General features: G+C 37.6%; 1 protein-coding gene across 11 annotated transcripts in view; it reads right to left on the reverse strand.

The window, feature by feature from the left end:
* Window positions 1–19805, reverse strand: part of NCK1 (NCK adaptor protein 1) — a 75985-nt gene that overhangs the window by 34393 nt on the left and 21787 nt on the right. For 3 of the 11 annotated variants that reach the window (XM_073899594.1, XM_073899598.1, XM_073899605.1), the window contains exon 2: window positions 12221–12354. The exons of 5 other annotated variants lie outside the window; for them this stretch is intronic. The gene's annotated coding sequence lies outside the window, so the exon portion shown is untranslated. Of the gene's footprint in view, window positions 1–9979; window positions 10002–12220; window positions 12355–19805 lie in introns of those variants that run through there. 3 more of the 11 variants (XM_073899601.1, XM_073899606.1, XM_073899612.1) reach the window with 2 other exon arrangements.

Consider the following 19805-nt stretch of genomic DNA (forward strand, 5'->3'; position numbering starts at 1 on the left):
TATAAAAATTTGTTAGACGCAACTAAAATAGTACTTGTAAGGAAATTTATGGTATTAGTTGCCATTAATAAAATGTTAGAAATCAAGTCCCAAATCAATAACGTAAGCTTCTGGGGCACCTGGGTGGCTCTGTCGGTCAAGCATCCAACTCTTGATTTCAGCTCAGGTCTTGACCTCAGGGTCATGAGTTCAAGCCCCACACCGGGCTCCAAAATAAGTAAATAATAACAATAACAATAATAATAATAATGTAAGCTTCTGTCATAAGAAACTAGAAGAAGAGCACATTAAACCCAGAGGAAACAGAAGGAAGGACATAATAAAGATCAGAAATCAGTGAGACTGAAACAAAAATTAGAGAAAACCACTGAAACCAAAGATGTTCTCTGAAAAGACCAAGAAAATTGGTAACTCTCTAGCAAGAATAACTAAAGACAAATTTATCAATGTCTGAAGTGAAAGAAACATAAAACATAAAAACATAATAAGAGAATACTATTGGTATGGTATGAATGTGTCTCCCCAAAATTAATGTTGAAATCTTAATCCCCATAAGGCGATAGTTATTAGGAAGTACGGCCTTTGGGAATGCATTAGTCCCTAAGGCTGGAGCTCTGATGAATGGGATTAGTACTTTTGTAAAAGAAATCCCAGAGAGATCCCTAGCCCCTTCTACCACGTGAGGATATAAGAAGCCTGCAACATGGAGGAGGGAGGGACTCAGCTGACCATGCTGGCACCCTGATCTCAGACTTCCAGCTTCCAGACCTGTTTTCTGTTCCAGAAATAAGTTTCTGCTATTTATAAGCCACCCAGCCTACAGTATTTTGTTTTACTAGCCCAAACATAGTAAGACAGAAAATTTGTACCAAGAATTGAGGGTGTGATTGTTAAGAGATACGTAAAAATGTGGGAGTGGCTTTCAACTAGATAATGGGCAGAACCTGGAAGTACAGGCTAGAAAAATTCTACATTGCCATGAACAGACTGTTAGGGGCAAATTCGCCTGAAGGCTCAGAAGTGGAGGGCTACAGGGAAAGCCTCAATCCTCTTTTTTTTTAAGACTGTATTTATTTGAGAGAGAGAGAGGGAGTGCACACGCACACAAGTCAGGGGAGGGGCAAAGGGAAAGGGAGAAGCAGACTCCCCACTGAGCGTGGAGCCTGATGTAGGGTTCAATCCCGGGACCCTAAGATCATGACCAGAGCTGCAGTCAGATGCTTAACTGAGCCACACCCAGGTGCCCCAAGCCTCAGTCCTCTTAAGAGAATACCTTAAGTGCTCATGAACAGAATGTTGGCTGAAATACAGACAGTGTCAAAAAAGAGACAACAGGCCCAAATTGGAGTTGCTCATGCTAAGCCCCACAACAACAAACTAAGACTCAGTACTTAACATAATTGCAGTTTCAGTCTCTCCCAGATATGTAACCTTTAACCAGTCAATCTGGAATTACCTGGTCAGCACCAGTGAGGTAATCCACCCAAAAGACCCTTCCATCCTCCAAAAGGAAGGTGACCTTATCTGAAACAATCCACTCTTTGCTAGAAACTTCCTTTTCCTGATTCTCTCTGCCTATAAAAACCTTTAATTTTGTATAGCTCTTTGGAACTCCTTTCTATCTGCTAGATGAGATGCTTGTTCAACTCATGAATCATCAAATAAAGCCAATAAGATCTTTAAATTTACTCAGTTGAATTTTGTTTTTTAACAACAGTAAAGGCCAATCTGATGATGTCTCAGACAGAAATGAGGTACATGTTATTGGAAATGGAAGGAAAAGTGATCCTTGTTATAAGATGGCAAGGCACTTGGCTGAACTTCAGTCATGTCCTAGTGTTTTGTGGAAGGGTAGAACTTGTAAGGATGAAATGACTGAGGCCATTTCTAAGCACAGTGTTGAAACTGTGGCTTCGCTTCTCTTGAATGCTTATAGTAAACATGGAAAAAAATACCTTAAAGATGGAATTGTAAATCAAAAAGGAAATTAATTTAAAAGGTAGAAAATTCTCAGCCTGCTATAATGCAAAAAAAATGAGAAACACATTCAGAACCAAACACTAAGAGTGTTCTAAGAGGCAAGATCCTTTGACAGAGATTAGTATGGGTATGAACATCAGATTCAATCAGCCGCCCTAGCAGGAAGCAGCCAATCTGAACTGGAAAGAGACAAGAAGGAATTAAGAAAGATTGTCAAGTCTTCTTGATTGTATAGGATGTAACCATAGAGCTATTCCACTGCAAACATGAGCTATTCTTCAAGACAAGGGAAGAAGGACACAAAAGGTGGCTCAGAGATCATTAAGGTTGCTTCCCCCATTTCAAAAGAGGAGGCTATCACCTGGGTTTCAACAGGCTGGATGACTCCCCACCCAAAGCTGTGGAGGCCAGGCCAGTAGAGCCACTGGTATATTATTCTACCCTAGGGAGCACTGCCTCAGGCTGTGCTCCGAAAAGCCATGGAACAAAAATATTTAAGTATTTAACCTTTTTAAACTGTCAAATACTTGAAGCGATACTTCACCAAAGAAGACAGAGGTTTCTCCCACTATCTGAAAGTAGAGCATTCCTATGAAACCTTTCAGAAGCCAAAATGACATGAAGTGAAGCATACCCCCAGCTTTCTTAAAGTTCAAGTCACACCACTTTGCTTTTATTATTAAGACCTACATTAGTACCTGTTTTCACCAAACAAAAGAAATCTGAAAAGGATTTTCACTTTTACAAAAAAAAAAAAAAAAAAAAGCCATTACCATACTAACGTAGGTCTTAAGTGGCATAATGTGAACTTTTAAAGAGGGGATACTGTACAAGGATGACATACAAGCACATGTGAAGATCTTCCAACATCATTAGTCATTACAGAAATGCAAATTAAAACCACAAAGTGATATCACAACACAGCGAATTAAATAGCTTCAAAAGATAAGAGAGGTAGTTAAGAAAGAGGGGAAGGGTCGGAGGGGAAAGAGGTAAAGGAGAGAGAGACAGGTAACACAAACAGTACCAGGTGCCAGTGAGGATGCAAAACAATGGGGGAACTCATACATTGCTTGTGGGGATGCAAAACAGTACAGCTACTGTTTTATATAGTTACTAAGGGTAACAGTTTAGCAGCTTCTTATAAAGTTAAACATACATTACCATATATGATCTCATCGAACCAGACTCAAAAGGCTATGTATGACATTCTGGACTACAAAGCATCAGGGGTGAAGAACTGTTCTGAATTTAGATTGTGGTAGCGATTACATAACTGTGTCAAATCTCAATCACACTCCAAAAAATGTCAATCTTACTGAATGTAAACTAAAATATATAGCAAAAATATTCACTGCTCAGTCTTGTACTTTAAATGGACCTGTTTATACTCACTTATGATTTTGTATCATCATGCAATATACATTCACTAAGTTTTGCAGATCTTCAAACGTTGACATCTTATTATATCATTGCATTCATATAGCCTCTGGAAACTCCAGAGTGAAAATGGAAATTAATATCTCAGTATAATGAAAACAGTCTGGCCTTGTAGACTCCTTAAAAGGGACTTTAAGAACCTCTAGAGAATTGCTAAATACAGAAATCATAACATCAGGCTAAACACCTAAAAACATATTCTTCCCCAACCTACTTTTACAAATTCATTGGGTATATCTATATATTAAATGACACTAAGTTTGTCAAATCATTTTACCAAATTATATTGTGTATGATACGTAAACTATAAGGAAAGGTATAGTTTGCTATGTATATAGGCCATGATAAATATGACCATTTTTGGCAAGCCAGTTGTTACACTGTAAAAGTAAGGAACCAGCCAGTGACAGAAAAAAATTCTAAAGAGAAATCTCTCATGCTAACACAAAGGCAATTTTAGATTCTTTTATAGTTTAACACATAACTTGACAATTTCCTGTTTCTGATAAAAATCAGCAGAGTGACAATACCCAAGTGACTAACTCCGGAAGTTTGGTTGGGTTACAGATCTTTCGGTAAACAATGAAGGGGGAAAAAAAATCCCCAAATAACTAACTTCAATGTGCTGTAAGTAATGCAAAAAAGACAAGGCAATTCATAAGATGATTTTATTCTATTCAATGTTTTAAACACTACTATCTTATCAAGTAATTTTAATTGTTAAACATTCTTAGAATGAAACAACATGGGTAAGAATCCATCATGGGGAAAATAAAAAATTATAGGCTAGTCTGAAATAAAGGCTCCTTTAAAAATCAAGCTTTTTTTTTTTTAAGAATAGGTCAAATAAAATGCCATCTTATTCTATTTATTTTTGGAAATATCACTTTGAAAATCCAATATAAGCAAACACAAAATACAACACAGGCAAAAGTCCCATGCATATCAAAATTTATTCATTTATTCATCCGACAAAATGTTTACTGAGTAGTTTATTAATAGACTAGGAGGACACAGAGCTAAGGCCTGAAAGTAAAAAAAGGCATATCAAGCAAAACATGCTCTCAAAAAATATCAACCGTAGGGGTGCCTGGGTGGCTCAGTTGGTTAAGCGGCTGGCTCTTGATTTCAGCTCAGGTCATAATCTCAGGATCCTGGGATCGAGCCCTTTGTAGGACTCCCCGCTGAGTGGGGAGTCTGCTTCAGGATTCTCTCTCCCTCTGACCCTCCCCCCTAAAATAAGTTAAGTCTTTAAAAAATATCAACTGTAATTCTATTTTTCAACAACTTATTAATGCCTTACATACATAAAGCATTACTCCCAATATGATTATTTTGTCAGGTATCATAAAATTTTACTTATTACTCTGAATTACAATAAGCTGTACCAAGATCACCTTAAGAACATATCACCACTCTATAATCTGAAGAATATTACATTTTATATAATCTAAAGAAGCCATTATGTTACCACTGAAGTGAAAGGAATGTAATAATCTTGCTAAAATTGCTAAATGATGAGCAATTATTGTATAATCCACCAATTATGAAAAAATAACATAATGAAGAATTTAATGTCATAATTAATAAAACAAATGTAAACCATTAACTGATTTAACCCTTACTGTACTACATGGCATTTAAACATAAATGGGTGGATGACTGACTGTACTCACTTTTTTTTTCTTAAAGATTTTATTTATTTATTTGAGAGTGAAAGTGAGAGAATGAGCAGGGAGAGCAGCAGACGGAAAGGGAGAAGCAGACTCCCTGCTGAGCAGGGAGCCTGATGCGGGACTCAATCCCAGGGCCCTGGGATCATGACCTGAGCCAAAGGCAGACACTTAACCGACTGGGCCACCCATGCGCCCCTGTACTCAGGTTTTTAATGTACATTTTTACAACTGTAGTACATGTGATGGGCTGAATTTTTTCCCATCCAAAATTCAGATGCTGACATCCTATACTCAAGTACCTCAGAACTCTATTTGGAGACAGGGTCTTTAAAGAGCTAATTAAGTAAAATGAGGTCATTAGGGTAGGCCCTAATCCAGTATGACTGGTGTCATTTTAAGAAAAGCTGATTAGAATACAGACACACTCTGTGGGAAGACCATATAAAGACACTGGGAGAAGACAACCATCTACAAGTTAGAAAGAAAGGCCCTCAGAAGAAACCAACCCGGATGACAACTTGATCTTAGACTCTAGCAACCACAATTTTGAGACAATAAATTTCCGTTGTTTAAGCCACCCAGTCCATGATACTTTGTTATGGCAGCCCTAGCTAACTACTAATACACTACAAATAAAATTTACCATCTGAACCATTTTTAAGTGTCCAGTTCAGTGGCATTAAGTACATTCACAATGTTGTACAACCACCACCACTATCCATCTCATGAACAACTTTCATCTTGCAAAACTGAAACTCAATACACTTTAAATGATAACTTCCCAATACAGCCAAACTACCAATTAAAATTAAGTGTAAGAGAAGAATAATCGTTTTTGGGCAGGCATCCTCAAAATATTTAATTCCAATTCACTTTGACTTAAGAAACAACCAGAGGATATGTTCCAGCAAACCAAAGGAGTAAAACAAGAAAAAAGAAGACAAAGGATCTAAGAAGCCGGAAAACCAATGAAGAAAAGCAAAAGGAATTTTCAGAATGCTAGCAAAAGTAAATTAAGATCTGAAGCAGATTAGAATAAATAGTCCAACTTGGAGTAAGATTCCGGAAAAAAAAAGAAAAAACTGATAAGACTATCTGACAGGACTATGTGAAAAATTACATACAAATACAAATTTTATAGAACTGCTGGAGAGGGTGGGAAGACTTAGATATAAATTCAAAAATAATGAAGAAAATTTTAAATGTGAACCATATAAATTTCTTATAAATTTCAGAAAAACTAAATTACACAAGAAAGACAATTAAATAATAGGAGGTGGGTCAGCTATAAACAATATGTTTATATAGTCATAATGATAAAAATGCTGAATATGAATATATAATTTTATTAAGACAATGGGGCTAAGAAAGATTAAGAAAATAAATGGGGGCATCTGGCTGGCTCAGTAGGTAGAGCATGTGACTCTCAATCTCAGGGTTGTGAGTTCAAGCCCACGTTGGGTGTAGAGATTATTTAATAAATACATACATGCATACAAACCCTCATTTATCTTAACAGAAAATCAGTAGATGTCTAAAATTAATGAATCAGGAGATAATACTAACAATTATATGCTTTTTACTTATCAAAGTAATACATGAATGTAGTTTATTTAAAATGTCAAATAGTGCTATAAGGCCTATAACAAAAGTAACAGTCCTTTGTTCTCCTCCCACTTTTTCTTCCTGCTTGTCTCAAGAAGTAATCACTTTCAACTTTTAAAGCTGTTGCTTCTGGAACAGCTCAAAAAAGTTTAAAGTGATTACTTCTTGAGGCAAGGGGGTAGAAAAAGGAGAGCAAAGGACTGCTGTTTTTGTTATTAGGCCTTTTAGCACTATTTGAAACTTTAATCTACATTCATATATTAATTTGATAATTTAAAAAGTTAGTTTAGAAAACCTCACTGATCCCTTAAAAATTAAAATTAAATCAAAATGTTAAATAGCTAGCTGACTTTTAAGCTGTACCAGCATCCATTTTCTCTTCTTTTCATAATAGTGTCTCAACTTCCTTCTCAGAAACTATCCTCTCCATCCCCACCCCCAATTCTATTTTGACATTCTTTAAGTGGAGTTCCAAGACCTCAGGGGTACTACATGCAATTCATACATGGCCAATCAGAATATTCAATTCCCTTAATTCCTGAGACTAGTCACAAGTGGGCTTAAAACTCAAGTTGTTCATTCAGAAAGACTCCTGGGATGTATACAGGGATTACTGGGAAGGTACTTTCTCTTTTCCCAACAGACTTAAACCTGAAAGCAGGGGGTGCCTGGGTGGCTCAGTCGTTAAGCATCTGCCTTCGGCTCAGCTCATGATCCTGGGGTCTTGGGATCAAGCCCCGCATCCGGCTCCCTGCTCAGTGGGAAGCCTGCTTCTCCCTCTCCCACTCCCCCTGCTTGTGTTCCCTCTCTCACTGTGTCTCTCTCTGTCAAATAAATAAATAAATAAAACCAAAAAAAAAAAACCCCCACAAACCTTAAAGCAGAGTAAATGTCACCATATAGAACCTGACAATGAAGGTGAGAGGGGCAGAGAGATCAGATTCCATTTTTTAAGCCTCTGAATCTAATTATTCCTCAACCTAGAACCTATCTCTAGATATTTCATTTCATAAGCCAAAATTACTTTTCTGTTAAAACAAATAGGGCCAATACATAACAGGTACCTGAACAGACTATCAAATTTATTTTTTTGAAGTTTAAGTAATCTCTACACCCAACATGGGGCTCCAACTCACAATCCTGAGATCAAGAGTTGCATGCTCGTCCAACTGAATCAGCCAGGTGCCCCTAGAGTATCAAATTTAAAAGAAAAAAGAAAACTCTATAAGGAAGATTTCAGACAGGGGCACCTGGGTGGCTCAGTCGGTTAAGCATCTGCCATCGGCTCAGGTCATGATCCCAGGGTCCTGGGATCAAGCCCTGCATCGGGCTCCCTGCTCAGCGGGAAGCCTGCTTCTCCCTCTCCCTCTGCTGTTCCCCCTGCTTGTGCACGCTCTCTCTCTCTCAAATAAATAAAATCTCAAAAGAAAAAAAAAGACTTCAGACCTAAGAAAAATGCAAAAACAAGGATAAAAAAATGATGGAGATTAAGGAAACCCAAATACTAGCAAGTACAGATATTCCCAAATTTAACAACTGTGTGTGCGTGTGTGTGTGTGTGTGTGTAAACACTCTGGAACAAGTTTAATGCAAGCTGACACTGAACACTATGTGGAGCTTATAAACAACCAAGTAACTGATTTTACCAAGCATTCAACTTGTTTATTATTTATCTTTGGGCCCTACTGTGTGCGAGGCACAGTATGAGTTATCCAGCTTACAAAGCTAAATCTTACCCCTAACCCTCATAAACAAACATGTCCTTTACTTAAGGGGAATGGAGCTCAACTAAGTGACTGCACCCTCAAGAACAAAATGGAAGTCAGAAACTAGAGAAAAAGGCCATGACAGTAAAAGCAGAAGATTTGGGTTAATCTCTTAGGTCTTTGTTACTATTACCTCTAAACTGTTTCCATATTTGGCTGTGTGAGCTGTAAAAGAGAAGGAATGAGAGGTATGTCTAGATTCTCTAACTAGCCAGCCAAGTTGAAAGAACCCCCAAGGGGTTGTGGATGAAAACAGCTTTAAAAGCACAGAGGAAACTACAGCCTCTGAGATCTGATTGAAGGAAAAAAGGAGTACAGGAACCAATCCAGGCCTGAAGACAAAACACCCCACACTGTTCTCACAAAACGTGAGGTAATGCTCCACAGGTACTTGCAAACTGTTAGATTACCACATACCGAGGGCTAGGTCTTAAGGAATAATTCTCTTCTACATCACTCCATCTAGCTTCCTCAGGCTATCCTTAATCTGCAGGGCTGGGAGGTGTCTCCTAGGACTATTTGACATTTTAAACCATGTTCAAATATTACTCTGATAAATAAGGATCTTGCAAGTGCAGGATCTGCATCTAAGAGTGACTGCCTCCTTCAATTTTGTACCCTAGGCAACTTGCTTGCCTCACTCTAGTCCCAGCCCTGCTTCACTGCTCCTATAAATAAAATATGCTTAACAAACTGGGGTTGCCATTAAACTGCCTTGCCATTAACTATGAGTCAGGGAATGTCATTATTAATTGAAACTCCATTTTCTTATTTGTAAAATAAGAGAACTGAATCAGATTATATCAAAAAAGTCTCTTGAGTTATATCAAAACTACAATCAATATCAAAACTATCTCCTTAAATTATCTGGACTTTGTACTGTGTTTTCTAATTTTTTCATCATCTTAATCCTTTGGTATTCCAGTCCTTACCCTTTAATAGACTATATTTACTGTATTTCTTAAAAGTGTTCCTCCAAGTTGTACATATCTCCAAAAGAAAATACACAGCACAGGGGACAGTGGAACTATCATTTCCCCGTGCCGTACAGTATAAATAGGGTTCAGATTATATCATCATATTTAGCAACCATATTCTCCTAACATACATACACTAAACTTGTGGTAACCTGAACTCTGAGACATATTCAATATGCAATTAATCATAATATTTGAGTATTTTTCACATTAACTGCTGTGCTTAAGTCTATTTCCTCCTCATGCCCTCCATGTTATTGTACTTCCTGTTGCCTTTTGGCTTATGCATGCAATAGGACCTATGAGTTACGGGGAACCAGTACACTATTACTTATAAATCCTAGGTGTTAAAATGCTTTCTAAAGTACTGTACTTATCTACCCTATAGGCAGTTCACACTTAACTACATTTCCCTTTGGAGCTTCTGCTTCTGTGTTTTATAATTTGGTAAATAGTACCACCATTATAGTACAGCTATCTGGACTAATGAACCCCAACTCAGTCAATCCCCACATTTCAAGTCATGTCTTTTTACCTCCTTCATAGGACTCAAATGAATCCATGTATCTCCACACTCACTACCACTACCTTAGTAGTAATGAAAGCAATTGCCTCCTTAAGGGGTCTCTCCATTTCCATTCTCACACTCTTCCAATTGGAAGCATTTAGTTTTCTTCTTAGGGGAAAAAAAAAGATCAGAAACAAAAATTCCTCCTTTAAGTGTCTGTATCTAAACGTGAAGGTCTCAAATGTATTTGCTTTGAGGTATAATCTGGAAAACAAGGGGAAAAAGATTAAGAACTCTTTGAAACTATAATGAAACTTTCTTTTGTAAAGTTACGAGAAGATTCTGGGAAGATGGTGGAGTAGGAAGCACCAAGAATCTGTCTCCACCTAGACAACAATGTACTAGCAGAATCTGTCTGATTTAACGATTTTAGAACTCTGGAGCCTACTCCAAGGCTTGAAACTTCCAGAGAAAGTTTTGGGCTGTAAATTTTGGTTAATTTCAGCTCTTAGCTCAGCAATGGCTACACATCTTCCACTCCCCAGGCACATATCAGGTAGCTGTGCATTAGTTCGAAGAGCAGCTTTGTAGGAGCTAAGGTGAGCAGTAAGGATCCTGTCATCCAAATATCAGGGATCTATGTTCTGACAGCTGCATGATGCATCTGATCACTGAGGTGCTGACAAAGAGGCAGTCACTGATGTGTCTGTGAGCACACACATACACACATACACACACCCCAATTATGTAAGCCCCTCTCCCTCAGGCTGAGGGAAATCTAAAGGGCTGGTGCCTTTTTTAACTTTCTCCTCTCAGGAGCTAGACAATAAAGAACTAGTAATAGGGGAATTAAGAAAATCACCACACATATCCAGAAAAAGGCGCAAGTTCAGTGAAGATCGATTCCTGGCACAGAGGACGCCTACGACAATAAAAACAAAACCCCAGCAAAACCTGGGAAAGAGAGACAATCTGATTTTCAGATTTACCACATAATATTAGATTCAAGCATCGAGTTTTCAACATACACACACACACACACACACGGGATTCAAAGAAACAGGAACATATGGCCCATTCAAAGGGGAAAACCAACAGTAACTATCCTGGAGAAAGACCAGCTAACAAACCCACTAAACAAAGACTTTAAACAAACATCCTAAAGATACTCTTTGGTTAAAGAAAGATGTGGAGAAAATGAAGAAAATGATCTACAGAAATAGAAAACTTAAGAAATTCTCCACCTGAAAGGTACAATTACAAAAATGAAAAATTCACCAGAGGGATTTAAAGGCAGATTTGAATAGGTGAAAGAAGGAATCAGAGCATGGAGACAGGGAGAAAATGACTTAAGAAAAGTAAACAGAGAATAAAGGATCTGTGGGATACCAGGAAAAGAACCAACAGATTGTTGTGGGAGTATGAGACAAAAAAGAGGGCGACTAAAGGGCCAAAAAGATTATTTGAAGAAACAATGGCTGAAAATGCCCCAAATTTGATGAAGTACATGCATTTAAACATCCAAGAAGCTAAGGGTGCCTGGCTGGCAAGGTTAGTGGAGCATGAGACTCTAGATCTCTGGGCTGTGAGCTTGAGCCCCACCTTCAGTGTGGAGATTACTGAAAAAAATAAAATTTTTAAAAAAACAAATAAAACATCCCAGAAGCTCAACAAACTCAAAGTAGGATAAACTCAGAGATCTATACTGAGATACACTATGAATGAAAATACTGAAAGACAGAGAATCTTTTTTTTTAAAGATTTTATTTATTTGAGAGAGAGAATGAGATAGAGGATGAGAGGGGGGAGGGTCAGAGGGAGAAGCAGACTCCCTGCTCAGCAGGGAGCCCGATGCGGGACTCGATCCCAGGACTCTAGGATCATGACCTGAGCCGAAGGCAGTCACTTAACCAACTGAGCCACCCAGGCGCCCGACAAAAGAGAATCTTGAAAGCAACAAGAGTGAAGTAAATCATTACACAAAAGGGATCCTCAATAAGATCACCAAGAAATTTCTCATCAGAAACTTTGGAGGATAGAAGAAAGTCCAGGTGACCCTTGAACAACTCAGGCCCTGACCCCTGCACAGTCAAAAACTTCTGATTCCCCCAAAATTTAACAACTAATAATCTATTGCTGACCAGTTGCCTTACTGATAACATAAACAGTTAACACATATTTTGTATATTATATGTATTCTTAAAATAAAGCGAACTAGATGAAAGAAAATGTTATTAAAAAAATCATAAGGGGGGAGCGCCTGGGTACCTCAGTCTGTTAAACGTCCGACTCTTGATTTTGTCTTAGGTCATGATCTCAGGGTTGTGAGGTTGAACTCTGTGTCAGGCTCCATGGCCAGCTTATGATTCTCTCTCTCCCTCTGCTCTTCCCCCACTTTCTTTCTTTAAAAAAAAAAAAAATTCGTTAAGAGAAAATATACTTACAGTACTGTACTATAAAATATCTGCATATAAGTTGACCCACATGGTTCAAAACCATGCTGTTCGAGAGTCAACTGTAGGTTGACATATTCAAAATACTGAAAGAAAAACTGTCAACTAAAATCCAATGTTCAACAAAACTGTCCTTCAAAAGTGAGGGAAGAAATTAGGATATTCCCAGATAAACAAAAGCAAAGGAAGTCTGTTACTACTAGATCCACCCTACAAAAAATGTAAAGGAAGTACTTCTGAGTTGAAATGAAAGGATACTAGACAATAATTCGAAGTCATATTAAGAAATACAGATCTCAATAAAGGTAAATATATGAGCAATTATAGAAGATGGAATTACTGAAAATTCAGTTTGTAACTCTATTTTTTGTTTTCTATATGACTTAAGACACTAATAAACAACTTTTAAAAACACTTATTAGTCTAAAGTTACTATTATTGTAACTTTGGTTTATAACTCTACATTTTGCTTTCTACACAATGCATTAAAAAAAACAATTATTGGGTGGCCTGGGTGGCTCAGTCAGTTGAGCATCTGACTCGATTTTGGCTCAGGTCATTATCTCAGGGCTGAGATCAAGCCCCGCATCAGGCTTCACACTCGGCACAGAGTCTACTTGTCCCTCTCCCTCTGCTCACCCCCCACCCCTGCTTGCACATGCACACTCTCTCTCAAATAAATAATTAAATAAATAAAATCTTTTAAAAAACCACACAATTATTAGTCTATGTGTTTGGACACATAAATGTTTAAAGATGTATTTCTGTGACATACTGAAAGAGGGTGAAAATGGAGCTGTATAGGAACAAAGTTTTTCTGTTATCTAAATTAAGCTAGTGTAAATTCAGCAAAAGTAGCAGGATATAAAATCACACAAAAATTAGTTGCATTTCTAACACTAACAATGTTGGTAAACACTGTCAATGAATAATCTGAAAAGGAAATTAATTAGACTACTTGACCATTTACAAGAGCATCAGAAAGGATAAAATACTTAGGAATAACCTTAATTAAGGAAAGGAAAGATCTGTACAATGAAAACTACAAAGCACTGCTGAAACAAATTAAAGAAGACATAAGTATACAATACCAAGAGTGAACCATAATGTAAACTATGGACTTTGGGTATTATGATGTGTTAACATAGGTTCATCAATTGTAACAAACCTACCACTCTGGTGGGGAATGTTGATAGTGGAAGAAGCTATGCATGTATGAGGTAGGGAGTATCTGGGAAATCTCTATCTTCCCCTCAATGTTGCTGTGAAACTAAAACTGATCTAAAAACAAACAAACCTCAATTTAAAAGAAAAAAGGAAAGAAAAGACATAACTAAATGGAAAAATATCCCATGTTCATAGCCTGGAAGACTTAAAATTGTTAGGATGTTAAGACGTCAATACTATCCAAAGCAATCTACAGATTCAATACAATCCCTAAATTTACAAGAAAAAAATTAATCTTCAACCACCACATGAGTCTCTAATTTAATTATATTAAAAACTGACAGATCAAGAAGTCAAAACATCAATAAGAATAGAGAATACTTGACCAGCAAAATTAGTAAGTTTAATCTGACAGTTACATAGAGAACCTCCCAACAAACAAAAAAATAAGGATAATTATTCTCAAGTACACTTGGAACATTTTCAAAAATTGATAATGACAAAGAAAGACACAAAATAATTTCAAACAACTTATACCTAAGACTGCACTCTCTGCCCATAATATAATGTTGAAATCCCCAATAAAACATTTTTAAATGTTTAGAAACTTAAAAACAGACTCCTACACAAACAAAAAGAAAATCACAATAGAAATTATAAAGAAAGGAGTGACAATAAAAGTACAACACAATCCAAATGTGGAGTTCAGCTCAAATTATAGCCTCGTTGCATTTGTAACTAAACATTAAGAATGAATACGCTTAACACATTTTTTAAAGATTTATTTATTTAAGATGGAGACAGCACGCACATATGCAAGCAAGGGGGGCAGCAGAGGAAGAAGGAGACAGAGAATCTCAAGCAGACTCCCCACGAAGCCCAACATAAGGCTTGACCTCACGGCCCCGAGATCATGACCTGAGCTGAAATCAAGAGTTGGACCCTTAACTGACTGAGCCACCCAAGCACCCCTTAATTAACACTTTTAATCAAGAAACCAGAAAAAAGCAACCAAGTTAACCAAAAGAAAGCGTAAGTGTATTAATCATGTTTTTAAAATTTTTCCATATTTATGATGGTCTGACATGGCAGGGCCCTTTGAACCCAAGGAGGAACTGTCTTTCCCAGGGTTACCTAATTCCTAGAGAGAGAAAAACAACTTGCCTGAGAACACATCTCTGATGCACAATCAACGTATCCAAAGCCTAAACCCCCTAACCAACATCTCCTTTCAAAAAATTCTCACATACCAAACCGGTATGCCCACTAACTCATCCTGCGGCCAGGTACTAGAAAACTAAAGACCACCCGTATCACCCAGAACTATAAGTTACTCAAACTATCCAAACCTCAACTTGCTCAGGCTTGCCTATCCTTCCTCAATTCCTTCCCACTTAACCATAATCAAAGCTCTGGACATGCTTTTCCCTTGCTCCTTCTGCTTCCTCACCAACCCTGGTGCTTCCCCAAGGCAACTGTGAGTAAAACCTTTTTCCTTCTGACAGTCATTCCCATTCTGTGTGTCTTACTCTCTCTGATTAAAACAAATCCTGGGTATATTTCAAGACAATAAGGGAAATAAAGAACAGAAATTAATAAAATGGGAAAATCAGAAAAAAAAAAAAACCCAGAAAAGGGAAGAAGAGTTTCTCAAACCTAGAAATCAAAATTAACTATAAAGGAAAAAAACTAATATGGAAAAGGTTAACAAATGAGTACATTAAATCTTCTTCTTCCCTTGAAATAAGTTATGAGATGTAATCTATACTTACTGATTTTAAGTGTAGAGTTTAATGAGTCTTGGCAAATGTATAAAATTGTATAACCTATACCACAATCAAGCTCTAAAACACTTTTTATCACCCCAAAAAGTTCCCTTATGCCCCTTTACAGCCAATTCCCTCCCCACTGGCAATTACTGATGAGCTTTCTGTCACTATAGTTTGCCTTTTCTTGAATTCCTTATAAATGAAATATTAGCTGACCATATTAAAATTTAAAACCCCTGTTCATCAGATTCCCCATTATCAAAAACATCACCTTACTTTTGAAAAATGTAATTAAAAAGTCTTCTAAAATTGACTGATTTCTAGCAGGATTAGGATCATTACAGAATACCAATAGCAACTTATCAGACATAGAGCTGAACAGGTGGCATGATGGGATTGGGACTCTTGCATTCTGAAAGGCAGCAGAATTTACACTCACTTAAATGGGACTGCATTCTCTGTCCAAAGTGTCCCTCAACATTCATAGTACCTCTGCCCAGCACCATCATCCAATAGCTTCAAAATGCTTATCAAAATCCATCATGACATCACCCCAAACCAAAAGATCTATTCAGTGGTTGAAGTATTTGATCATGGCATCCACTGGTCCTACACATATCACATCACCAGGAAACTGACTAAAGAATGATGGAATGTTATACTAAAAGTTCAGCTAAACAGTTACCTTGTTGGTCCCCTAGGATGCAGTATATGCACTGAAACAATGGCTATGGTGTTATATCCCTAATCTAGAATGCATGAGTCCAGAAACCAAGGCATAGAAGTTGGACTGACTCTTCACCATCAATCCCAGTAACTCACTTGTGGAATTTGGGTTACTCATTCCAACGATTTAAAACCTCTCCTGGGGCGCCTGGGTGGCTCAGTTGGTTAAGCAACTGCCTTCGGCTCAGGTCATGATCCTGGAGTCCCGGGATCGAGTCCCACATCGGGCTCCCTGCTCGGCGAGGAGCCTGCTTCTCCCTCTGGCCCTCACCCCTCTCACGTACTCTCTCTCTCATTCTCACTCTCTCAAATAAATAAATAAATCTTTAAAAAAAAAAATAAAAATAAAAAAATAAAAAAAAAAAAAAAAAAAAAATAAAACCTCTCCTGTATTAGAGGTCCTGAAGGTAATGCTTCCACCAGAACACACACTGATGGTTCCACTGAGCCTAAAAGGTATGACCACTACTTGGTCACTTTGGGATCCTCATGCTGATAGACAAGCAAGCAAAGAAAGGAAAAACTATACTACCAGTGGTAACGGACTCTGATTATCATTAGGAGTGGTACACAATTGGGGTAGGGAGCAGTCTGTCTGGAACTCAGGGTGTTTCCATGCTTGGCACTACAATAAACAGGAAGTTGCAACAACCATGGCCCAAAAAGGGCAAGGGAACTAAGGGCTCAAATCCCTCAAGGATGAAAGTCTAGAAGTCACAAGCAACCTAAAGCAGCTGCACTACTGGCCTAGCATAAGGGAAATCTAGAATGGGTGGTGAAAGAAGGAAATGATGAATATTTATTCCTGCTTCAATACCAGTTGCAGCAGCAGGCAGCACTAGTTTGCACCACTAACCCTTCTTAAATTCCTGTTAAGAGCCTGCAGTGACTCAATGATGGATTAGAATTAATGTAGGGTCCAAGCAGATCTGAGCAGAGCAAGAAGTAGATTTGTGGTAATTTGCTAAATAGCAGTAGGAAGCTAATACAGATAGAATCAAAGGAGAGGCCAACAGCAAGAGGTAGATTCTATCAGAAATCTCTTACATTTCATCTTCAGGCTGTCCACGTGTCCTTTGATGCTAGCCGGAACAGCAGTTTCCTACTGCTGGGTAACAAATTGCCACATATTTAGTGGCTTAGAACAACACAAATCTGTTATCTTAAAGTTCTAGAGATAAGAATTTCAAAACAGGCTTTACAGAACTAAAATCAAAGCCTGCATTCCTTCAGGAGCTCTAGGGGAAAATCCATTCCTTATCTATTCCAACCTCTAGAGGCTGCCTGTATTCTTTGGCCCCGTGCCACATCATGACCTCTGCTTTCATTATCACATCTCCTTCTTGGACTGACATTCCTGCCTACCTCTTATTTAAAAAAAGCTCTTTGTTATTACACTGGGCCCACCCAGATAACCCAGGAAAATCTCACTATCTACAAAATCCCTTTTGTGATGCAAGGTAACATATTAACAGGTTTAGAGGATTAGGATCTTTGAGAGACCATTATTCTGACCACCACACTTGTCATAAACTAAAGCTAACGCTTCCGGGTAAGTTTTGACTTATTTCCCAGGCAGAATTCACTGTGATTCATTTGCTTTCTGCCTTGTGCTTTTTTGAGGCCATGAAGTAAGACACCACAGGGAACCAACGCACTTGTCTGGCTCTTATGTGGAGGCCTAAAGTGTTAAAGTGAAGGTGAAAGAATTTACATGCCACTAGGGCAACTGTGAACTGATGGAGAACAAGAGCAGACAACAGTTTCTCCTGTCCATCCATAAGCAGACAATTGGAGGAGCATCTAGATCCTCAGAAGTTCCCACTAGGATGGAGCCCTAGTTGCATAGCAGTGAGTAACTCAATATTACATTCTTGTACTGGCTTTTCTTCTTTTCCTGTTTCCCATTTTTTCCCATTCCCTTATTCTTGTTCCCTAGGATCACCTGCCAAATAAATTACCTACACACGACTCCTTGCTTTTAGACTAATTTAGGGTAGATGATGGGGAGATGTAGTTAACACAGATAGAGTTTTAGTCACATAAACGAGGAACACAATGATTTAATAAAGTGAAAGCTACATTCATAGTAGGGTATCTAGTGTTGACAATGTCACTCTATAACTGGGTCAAATCTCTTCCTCACATTTTATTTATCAACTGAAAAATGAATGGCTTAACTTCCATGATTATAGTTCATCTCAAATCTCTTATGACACAATGAACAGTATTAAGAATTGGTGAAAGAGGACTGGAGAAAGACAGAGGTGTGAGATTATCACCAAAGAGGCCTGCCAAGGAAATTTTTGAAATACGTCAGTCAGAAGGTAATATGGTCTAGATTCAAAAAGCAATAGAGAAACCAGAACCCTCATACACTCCTGGTGGAATGTAAAATGGTAAAGCTACTTTGGAAAACAGTTCAGCAGTTCTTGAAAGGAGAAACATAAGTTACCCTATAGCCCAGGAATTCCACTCCTAGTTATACGACCAAAATAAATGAAAACATATATTCACATAAAACTTATAAAATGAAGTTGACCCTTACCTTACACTATATACAAAAATAACTTAAAATGCATCAAAGACCCAAATAAGCTACAATCATAAAACAGAAGAAAACAAGGCAAAAGCATCACAACATTGGATTTGGCAATAATTTCTTGGATCCGACCACAAAAGCACAGGCAACAGAAGAAAAAAACAAATAAACTGGACATCGTCAAAATTAAACTCTTTTGTGCATCAAAAGACACTATCATGGAATGGGAAATAATATTTGCAAGTCATATAACTGACGGGGGATTGATATCCAGAATATATAAAGAACTCTTACAACTCAACAACAAAAAAACCAAACAATCCAATTAAAAAATGGACAAAGGACCGGAATAGACATTTATCCAAGGAAGATACACAAATGACGAATAAGCACCAAAAAAGATGTTCAACATCACTAATCATTAAAATGCAAATCAAAACTACAATGAGATTAACACCTCACACACAACAGGACAGCTATTATCAACTATTGTCAACAATTATCAAAACACAGAAAATAAGTATTAGAAGACAGGGGGAAATTAGAACCCTTGTGTATTGCTGGTAGGAACGAAAATGGTGCAGCCACTGTGGAAAACAGTTTAGCCTTTCCCCCCAAAATAAAAAGCAGAATTATATGATCCAGCCAAAAAAAAGAAAAAAATGAAAGCAGGGTCTTGAATAGGTATTTACACACCAATATTCAGAACACCATTATTCACAATAGCGAAAAAGCAGAAGCAACCAAGTGTCCACCAACAGATGTCTCAGTAAATAAAATGTGATATATACGATCAGTGGGATGTTACCAGCCTTTAAAAAGAAGGAAATTTTGACACGTTACAATATGAGTATGTCTGTGAAGACATCACATTAAGTTAAATAAGCCAATTAATAAAGGACAAATATTGTATGACTCTATTTATGTAAGGTTCCTAGACTAGTCAAATACATAGAGACTGAAAACAGAATGGTGGTTGCCGGGGGGGACTGGAGGAAAGAAATAGGAACTTAGTGTTTAATGGATAGAGTTTCCCTGAGGAAGATGAAAAAGTTCTGGAAATATATGGTGGTGATGGTTGCACAACAGTGTGAATGTACTTAAAGCCACAGAACTATACACTTTAAAAAGGTTAAAATGGTCAGTTTTATGTTATGTATATTCTACCACAATAATGAAAAAAAACGTAAGTGTTC

This window comes from Callorhinus ursinus, unplaced genomic scaffold (genome assembly GCF_003265705.2).
Source record: "Callorhinus ursinus isolate GAN/ISIS: 27379988/994484 unplaced genomic scaffold, GSC_fseal_2.0 scaffold1, whole genome shotgun sequence".
NCBI lineage: Eukaryota > Metazoa > Chordata > Mammalia > Carnivora > Otariidae > Callorhinus > Callorhinus ursinus.